We start from the raw sequence: 9,472 nt of genomic DNA, 5'->3' as shown, positions 1-9,472 counted from the left end.
AGGGCTATATTGCTCATATCATGCATATGGTGTCTTGCATTGCCATGCCATCTGCTTAGATTGGACATGCTTTGTGTGAATGCCTCATGTTTGCTTTCTATATCAGATATGCGAATTATGCAATGCCATGTTTTCAGCCAGTTCTCATATATGTGTATTATGCACCGCCATGTAGCCAGGCATCATATATGTGAATTATCTCATGCCATCCTTTTTTTTACATTACATATTCCATTTGTTGACAATCTGTGTATATTGAACTACCCTTCATGTGTAGCAGCCATTTGAGCCGGTTATGGAAAAATCAGGAGTGAAAACAAGGTTTTCAGAGCAGGCAATTGTACCTGTTGAAGCATATATCTTGATGGTTACAGGTAGCTCCTCGGAGGAGGATTCAGAGACAGATGACCAGTCCTATATCCCACCTAAGGTGTATGCTCTAATTTGCAATGTTTATATTTATCATATCATGCATATGGTCTCTTGCATTGCTTAGTTTAGACATCATATACAGAATATTCAATTCCATCTGCTTAGTTTAGAGATCATACATGCGAGTGTCGGCTGCTTAGTATATGAGTCAATTATGTCAATTATACCAGGCCATCCTATATACTTAGACAACATGTATGTAAATTATTTCATCCCAAACTATTTTGGAAAGACATCATATAGTTTTGTCATGTCATCATGTTTAGATACTCATAATATGTTGAATTATGCCATTATATCCTGTTAAGTTATCCATCATATATCTGAAACTGTGTCATGCTATCCTATTTAGTTAGCCATCACATATGTGAAAGTGTTTCATGTTATCCTATTTGGTTAGACAACATATATGTGAATTACCACATCTGTCTATCATACAATGTTTGTACGTTCAATTTCTTTTCTTGTTTATCATCCATTTGAATTGGAGGGGGTCATGGCAGCATCTAAGGGAGAAAAAACCAGTTCTTCACAAAAGATGGTGCTACCCATCGATGCAGATAAAACCATGGTTGCACTGGCTCACGAACTAGCCCACCCACACATAATTGAGACTCTTCCAGATTGCACACTTACATCGTTGGATAGAGAACCAGCTACAACCCATCTAACCCCAACCCCAGCGGATAGTAACCCACTTGTAGATGACACAACACCATGTCTACCACAGAGTACCCCCACACGAGTAGTTTGTAAAGCAACTGCAGTGCCCAAAGCACGAAGACCACCACAGCAAACCCAAACTCCACGTTTAAAGCAGAAGAGCAACTATTCTCAAGTCAGATTCTGTGGCTATGGTCCATACTCCTTTCTCACGCATCACTGTATTTACTAACTACTTTCCAATTTGAAGGATCCAATTGAAACTCCAATGGCGCAACATGTATGTTTTAAACCTATTTCTTTAACTGATTGCTATTCTAACTTCTTTCTCTATGTTGATTTCAGTTTTAGTTGTATAAACAGTTATGTTATCATGTGATGCACATTACAAGTGTTGTCAGTGTTGTGTAGTTTCTCACACTTATATTCTATCTGTGATGATGTGTCTTAAAATATATGATTTGAACTGTGTCTCTATCTTGATTTGGCAACATAAAATAGAATGACAATGCAGTGACCATAGTACATAGATATATGTTTGTTTTATGTTGTTATCCTGTCCACCTAACTACTGAAGCGGTTTACCAAAATGAGTTTCGTATATTACAAGCTAAACCGGTGATGTGTCTGCTTGTTTCTCTTGTAGAATGCAAACATAATATTGGAGAAGAGCACCCCACTACGCACTGGTGGAGAAAGTAATGCAGATAAGGTTCAATATAGTGAGAAAACCTTGTTGGTCTCCAAGAAAGGTGATAAAAACAATCTTATAGACAGTGAGACAACCCCACAGTCATGCGTTGATGTAGTGTTCGAGTTACTGGCCAGTACCGCTGGCACAGGCTCTTCGAACTCGCTGCCTGAATCACTTCGGCTTCTTCAGTCTCAGCTACAAGCTGAAATGCATCAGTCAGCTGTGTTGCGGCAAGAAGCCGAAGGACTGAGGAAGTCCCTGTAGAATTCAGATGCATACTTTCTGGTGCAATAGCAAGTGTTGGAGGATTTAAGCGCCAACCAAGAGAAAGTTAATAAGCTTGCTAAGCATCTTGCCAGCATTATGGGTACCCAAGATATTGTTTCATGAGCTCTATTGAAGTGGTTTCAGTTCTGGACTTGTTTTGCTATGGTGTTTTTTTGCACTGGTTGCCAACTTTGACAATCAGTGTATGTGATATACTGCTTTGTTCCCTATATTTGCACTGGTGGTGAACTTTGATGCCCAATGGATGTAATATGTGTAATAGTCGTGATATCATAGCGTAAGTTGCTTGCTTATTTATTTCCTTGTTGTCTTGTTTATTTGTTTACTTGTAGTCAGTGCAGTTCTTTTTCCGCGGTTTGCTAGTGGCTGCAATAACCTATTTTAAAAACTAGCCCACAATAACCATGGGCTACTATTTACTATAGTGACCCTGGGCCACCTATGGGCCGTAGAAACAATGGGCCTTCTATGGGCCGTCGAAACAATGGGCCTTCTATGGGCCATAGAAATAATGGGCCTTCTATGGGCCGTAGAAACAATGGGCCTTCTATGGGCCGTATCATCAATGGGCCTTATATGGGCCGTATGACCGATTGGCCAAACATGGGCCAATAACAATCCGCATTATAGGCCGTAAACGGGCTAGAGTTGGAATCGTTCATTCATGTGCCGACCATAATAGGCCGTCGTTAATCAGCCATATTTGATGATGCTATGAAAATGGCCCAATGGATTAACGGGCCGCAAACGGGCCGATTGTAACCACGGGCTGAATTTGGCCCACAAGGAGAAAGGGACAGTAACGGGCCATAAGTAAACGAATGCTAGAAATGAGCCCAAGAATAAATGGGCCCTGAGAAGGCCAAAAGATAACATGGGCTGGAAACGGCCCAATGGAATAATGGGCCGTTAATGGGTACAAAGTGATAGACTATTCATTACGGGTCGTTAATGGGCCAATAGTTACAAAGGGCTTCATATGGGCCGAAAGACGTCATGGGCCATACATGGGCTGGAAGTAAAAATGGGCTGGAATCATATTTTTTGAAAGCTTGGGACAGTGAGGGCAACCCCCCACTGACTTTGTATTACATCTCACCACACAAGATTACATGAGAGAGAAGTTACATGGGGGCAGGAGGGGTAAGAGAAATCTATACATCAAGGTTATAGAGGAGTAGATTAGATCAGGCTAATCACTCTATCAATAAATGGCACCAAGGCCTCTTTGATTCTGTGTCTCATCATGCCAAAGTCAAGTTTGAATCTCTGGCTCCACCCATCGACTGTCGGCACCACACTTCTGAAATGTTTATTGTTGCGCTCCTTCCAAATGCTCCAAGAGGCTATAATGAAGATATCCATGAACATTGGCCCGTCCCACGTGTTTTTAGCTGCATGCAAAAGTTGAAACCGATTGCCATGCATTGGCCACGTGATCCCCAGCTTCCCCCAACATGATTTACTGAATTCACACTGGAAGAACAAATGTTCCATAGTTTCCTCGGGTGGCCAATGACATAGCAGGCACGTGTAGTCGTCATCCCTCAGTTTCATGTGCTTCCTCTTGAGCAGCCACGCAAAAACCTTCCATTTGTTGGTGCACTTTGCTTTCCAGATCCACATAAATGCCTCATCCGCTTCCATGTGCCTAAAACAGTGCAGGTAGAACTTGCTGGAGGCGAGCCCCTCCGATCCCCAGACCGGACGCCAAACATCACTCACCTCCGTCAGCTCCAACGATGACAAGGTGGCTTGCAGATCCTCGAGCTCTCCCCTAGCTGGAATCATATTGGACGGTCCAGATGATTCTACTGGGCCTAATTCGGATAGGCCTTAATGGGCCCTGGGTTAGCGGGCTGTAAATGGGCTATATGCGAACATGCCGTTAATAGGCTTTTCATGGGCTGGCCCGCTACCTTTTGACCAAGTCAAATGGGTCGGCCTTTTCCCAGGAATGGGCCTCTGTTCGGCCGTGCCATGTGTCGACGTATCATAGGTGCTTCGGTCCAATGAGTGGATGACATATGTCCCAATGGTGAGCCGACACGTGGTTCCTCCGGCCAATGAGAAATTTACACGTGAAAATCCCCATTGGTCATGGCTGTTAGCGGGTTATCGGATCCAAAACCAAACCCGAGCTTAACGGCGACCCATTATGGTACATGCCATGTGTCGGTCACCCTTGACGAAAGCACTTCCATGACACGTGATTTATCGTCATGGAAGTGGACACTTCCGTGATGTTTATTTTGGTAATTTCATGGAACACTTCTACGACAGCACAAGTATGACTATCTTGATTCTGTCATAAAATCGTCATGGATGTACATGCATGACAAAAAACATGACCTACTGACAAATATTATCACGGGAGTGTTTTTTAGTGATCACCCTTTCCTCTTCAAGGGAAAAACCAACGCAAGCTTAAGAAGTAGCAATAAGCCTCACACGGGTTGACCTTGCACGAAGAAGGTGACCACCGGGCCTTGTATAATCTTATTGATTTCTCATAATGACTCGAAGGCTTTCAAGTTATTTCTAACAGTTTAGGAGGCATACACCCTCCAAGAGTAACAAATAAAGTAAAGTCACTTGGATGAACTCATTAAAAGAACTTCAACCATAACCTCTCAAGAACCCATATAGGATCTCTCTCTCTCTCTCTCTCTCTCTCTCACACACACACACACACAACGATGAGCTTAAAGAAAATAGAGATGAACACATACAGAAGAATTCACGAAAGGAGGAGCTTGGTCTTCAAACTAACAAGGGAACTACTCTCGATGTTCCCTAGAAACTACCCAACAACCTCTCTTATCATGAAGGCTTATGGGGGTTTGTACAGAGGGAAGTCAAAAATCCAAGTGTTACTCTCTGAGAAGTAAGCAACCCAGATGTACTGAATCTAAGTTCTGATAATTACCAGACATGTTCAAAAACTGAACAGTGAGAAGGGAAACACACATTCGCATAAGTGCACATCAACTCGAGGTACCGAGTTTTCTAGTAAACCTCTCAAAGAACCAAGTACTCAGAAGTACCAGGTATAAAAAGCTAGAATGTATCTATGGAAAATAGAACTACCTCAAAGTATTGGAGAAATAAAACCCTCGAAGGTACCAGGATTAAAATGGAATCACTTCAGAAATGCTAAATCTCAACTCGAGGTACCGACGGATTTGGTTGGGAGCACCGGACCTATAATAATACATTGGGGCTAAAGTAAACCTATATATGCTTAGAAGTGTGGGACAGATGGTTATGATCTTGGATACCGAAGCTAAGTGAATAACTCGATCCATTTTGGATTATAGTAAATGGCCATCTTCCCTAGAAGTTGTAATCAATGAACCAGGAAGTGATGGTGGAGGTATGGGCATGATGTCTACTACACAACTTGTTCTTGTAGATTCGTGTTGGGCCTCCAAGTGTAGAGTTATGTAGGACAATAGCAATTTTCCCTCAAGTGGATGGCCTAAGGTTTATCAATCCATGGGAGGTGTAGGATGAAGATGGTCTCTCTCAAACAACCCTACAACCAAATAACAAAGAGTCTCTTGTGTCCCCAACACACCAAATACAATGGTAAATTGTATAGGTGCACTAGTTCGGTGAAGAGATGGTGATACAAGTGTAGTAATGATAGCAGATATTGATTTTTGTAATAGGAACAATAAAAAATCAAGGTAGCAATTGATAAAATGGAGCACAAACAGTATTGCAATGCTTGACAATGAGGCCTAGGATCCGTACTTTCGCCAGTGCAATCTCTCAACAATGCTAATCTAATTGGATCATATAACCATCCCTCAATGTGTGATGAAGAATCACTCCAAAGTTCTTATCTGGAAGAGAACATAAGAAGAAATTGTTTATAGGGTACGAAACTACCTTAAAGTAATTCTCTCCGTTCGATCTATTCAAGATTTCATACTAAAATAACACCATATGATACTCATCCACCAACTCTAATGTCACGTAGATACTCCAATGTCACCGCAAGTATCCATGAGTTAATTATACGATACACATCAAACAATTTCAGATTCATAATACTTGATCCAACACAAAGAACCTCAAAGAGTGCCCCAAGATTTCTATCGGAGAAACAAGGACGAAAATGTGCATCAACCCCTATGCATAGATTACCGCAATGTAACCTCGGGAATCCATGAGTTGAGTGCCAAAACATATATCAAGTGAACCAATATAATACCCCATTGTCACCATAGGTATTCATATGCAAGACATATATCAAGTGGTCTCAAATTCATAAGAGTATTCAATCCGATAAAATGAAATCTCAAAGGGAAAACTCAATTCATCACAACAAGATAGAGAGGGGAAAACACCATATGATCCAACTATATTAACAAAGCTCGCGATACATCAAGATTGTGCCAATTCAAGAACTCGATAGAGAGAGAGATTAAACATAGCTACTGGTACAAACCCTCAGCCCCGAGGGTGGACTACTCCCTCCTCATCATGAGACCATAGGGATGATGAAGATGGCCACCGATGATGGTTTTTCATGGAGTGCTGGAACCGGTTCTAGATTGGTTTTTCGTGGCTACAGAGGCTTGCGGTGGTGGAACTTCTGATCTAGGGTTATCTTCGTGGGTTTTGGAATATTTGGGAATTTATAGGGCGAAGAGGCAGTGTGGGAGGCCACCGAGGTGGGCATAACCCACCCAAGACGCACCTGGGCCCCCAGGCGCGCCCAGGTGGGTTGTGCACCCCTCAGGGCACCCCTCTAGTACTTATTTGGCCCATGTTGTTCCTTCTGGTCTATCAAAATTCTCCAAAAAGTTTTGCTGCGTTTGGACTCCGTTTGGTATTGATATTCTACGTAGTAAAAACAAGCAAAAAACAGCACCTGGCACCGGGCACTATGTCAATAGGTAGTCCCAAAAAATGATATAAAGTTGCTATACAATAAGTATAAAACATCCAAGAATTATAATATAACAACATGGAACAAGCTAAAATTATAGATATGTTGGAGACATATTAGCATCCCCAAGCTTAATTCCTACTCGTCCTCGAGTAGGTAAATGATAAAAACAGAATTTTTGATGTGGAATGCTATCTAACATGTTCATCACATTTTCTTTTCTTTTGTAGCATGGACATTTGGAATTTTATATGGTTCAAAGCAATAGTCTAGTTTTGACATGAAGATTTCAATACTCAAGCATATCAACAAACAACCATGTCTTTCAAAATATCAACACTAAAGAAAGTTATCCCTAGCCCATCATGCTCAATCATTGATCCATTCATGAAACACACTCGCATATTAGCTACATCCAATGCTCGAGTATGATCATAGTGCCCCTTAGTTGGTGCTTTACAAGACAAGATGGAGACTCAAATAAAAATAAAAATTTCATAAAGTAAATAGATAGGCCCTTCACAGAGGGAAGTAGGGATTTGTAGAGGTGCCAGAGGTCAAAGCTTAAATTGAGATATTTTTTTTTGATAGGCATACTTTTCCTTGTCAACGAAAATGTTCGGGTAGTTCTCAATACTTTCAATGCTAGAAATATCATAGGCGGTTCCGAAATAGAAAATAAATTTTATTCCTTTTTCCGCCATTCTTTCACATTCCACGGCTAGCCATATAAACGGGTACTGTCCATACCAACACTTTCCAAGGAATTTATTATTTGACAACATAAAGTATATTCATTTTTCATTTCGGGACTGGGCATCCTTATTACCTTTGTCGTACTCTCGTGCAATGAGAAGTGAATAAACACTCATCTTGAGAATAACACATCTAGCATGGAAAAATATCAGCCACCCCCAACCATTTCATGAGCGGTACAAGCACACAAAAAGGAAATTATTTTGAAAATTAGAGATGGCACATGTAAATTTGCTTAGAACGGCATGGAAATACCACATATAGGTAGGTATGTTGGACTCATGTGGAAAAACTGGTTTAAGGATGTTGGATGCACAAGTAGTATTTCTACTTAGTACAAGTGGAGGCTAGCAAAAAGATTGAGAAGCAACCAACCAAGAAACAAAAAATCACGTAAGCAAGCATTAAGCATAACTAACATGAATAATGCACCACAAGTAGGATGTAATTTCATTGCATAACTATTGACTTTCATGCTTGCATAGGGAATCACAAACCTTAACACCAATATTCTTACTAAAGCATAATTACTCACCAACATGACTCACATATCATTATCATCATATCTCAAAACTATTACAAAGAATTGATGTCTACTACGCAACTTGTTCTTGTAGACTTGTGTTGGGCCTCCAAGCATAGAGTTTTGTAGGACAATAGCAATTTTCCATATCAAGAGGATGACCTAAGGTTTATCAATCCGTGGGAGGCGTAGGATGAAGATGGTCCCTCTCAAACAACCCTACAACCAAATAATAAAAAGTCTCTTGTGTCCCCAACACACCCAATACAATGGAAAATTGTATAGGTGCACTAGTTCGGTGAAGAGATAGTGATTAAAGTGTAATATGGTGGTAGAAATATATTTTTATAATCTGAATAAATAAAAACATCAAGGTAGCAATTGATAAAACGAAACACAAACAGTATTGCAATGCTTGAAAACAAGGCCTAGGGTCCGTACTTTCGCTAGTGCAATCTCTCAACAATGCTAATATAATTGGATCTTATAACCATCCCTCATGTGCGATGAAGAATCACTCCAAAGTTCTTATCTAGCGGAGAGCATAAGAACAAATTGTTTGTAGGGTACGAAACCACCTCAAAGCTATTCTTTCCGATTGATCTATCCAAGAGTTCGTACTAAAATAACACCAAAGCAAATTCAGATTCATAATACTCAATCCAACACAAAGAACCTCTGGGAGTGCCCAAAGATTTCTACCAGAGAAACAAATACAAGAACGTGCATCAACCCCTATTCATAGATTACCCAAATGTCACCTCAGGAATCCGCGAGTTGAGTGAGAAAACATATGTCATGTGAATCAATACGATACCCCATTGTCACCACGGGTATTCATAGCAAGATATACATCAAGTGTTCTCAAATCCATAAAAGTATTCAGTCCAATAAAACGAAATCTCAAATGGAAAACTCAACTCATCACAAGATAGAGAGGGGAAAACACCATATAATCCGACTATATTAACAAAGCCCGCGATACATCAAGATCGTGACATCTGAAGAACACGAGAGAGAGAGAGAGAGAGAGAGAGAGAGATTAAACACATAGCTACTGGTACAAACCCTCAGCCCCGAGGGTGGACTACTCCCTCCTCATCATGGAGACCATAGGGATGATGAAGATGGCCTCCGGTGATGATCTCCCCCTTTGGCAGGGTGCCGGAAGGGGCTCCCGACTGGTTTTTCATGGCTACATAGGCTTGTGACG

Source organism: Triticum dicoccoides, chromosome 3B (genome assembly GCF_002162155.2).
Source record: "Triticum dicoccoides isolate Atlit2015 ecotype Zavitan chromosome 3B, WEW_v2.0, whole genome shotgun sequence".
Classification (NCBI taxonomy): domain Eukaryota; kingdom Viridiplantae; phylum Streptophyta; class Magnoliopsida; order Poales; family Poaceae; genus Triticum; species Triticum dicoccoides.
This window is presented reverse-complemented; position numbering follows the sequence as displayed.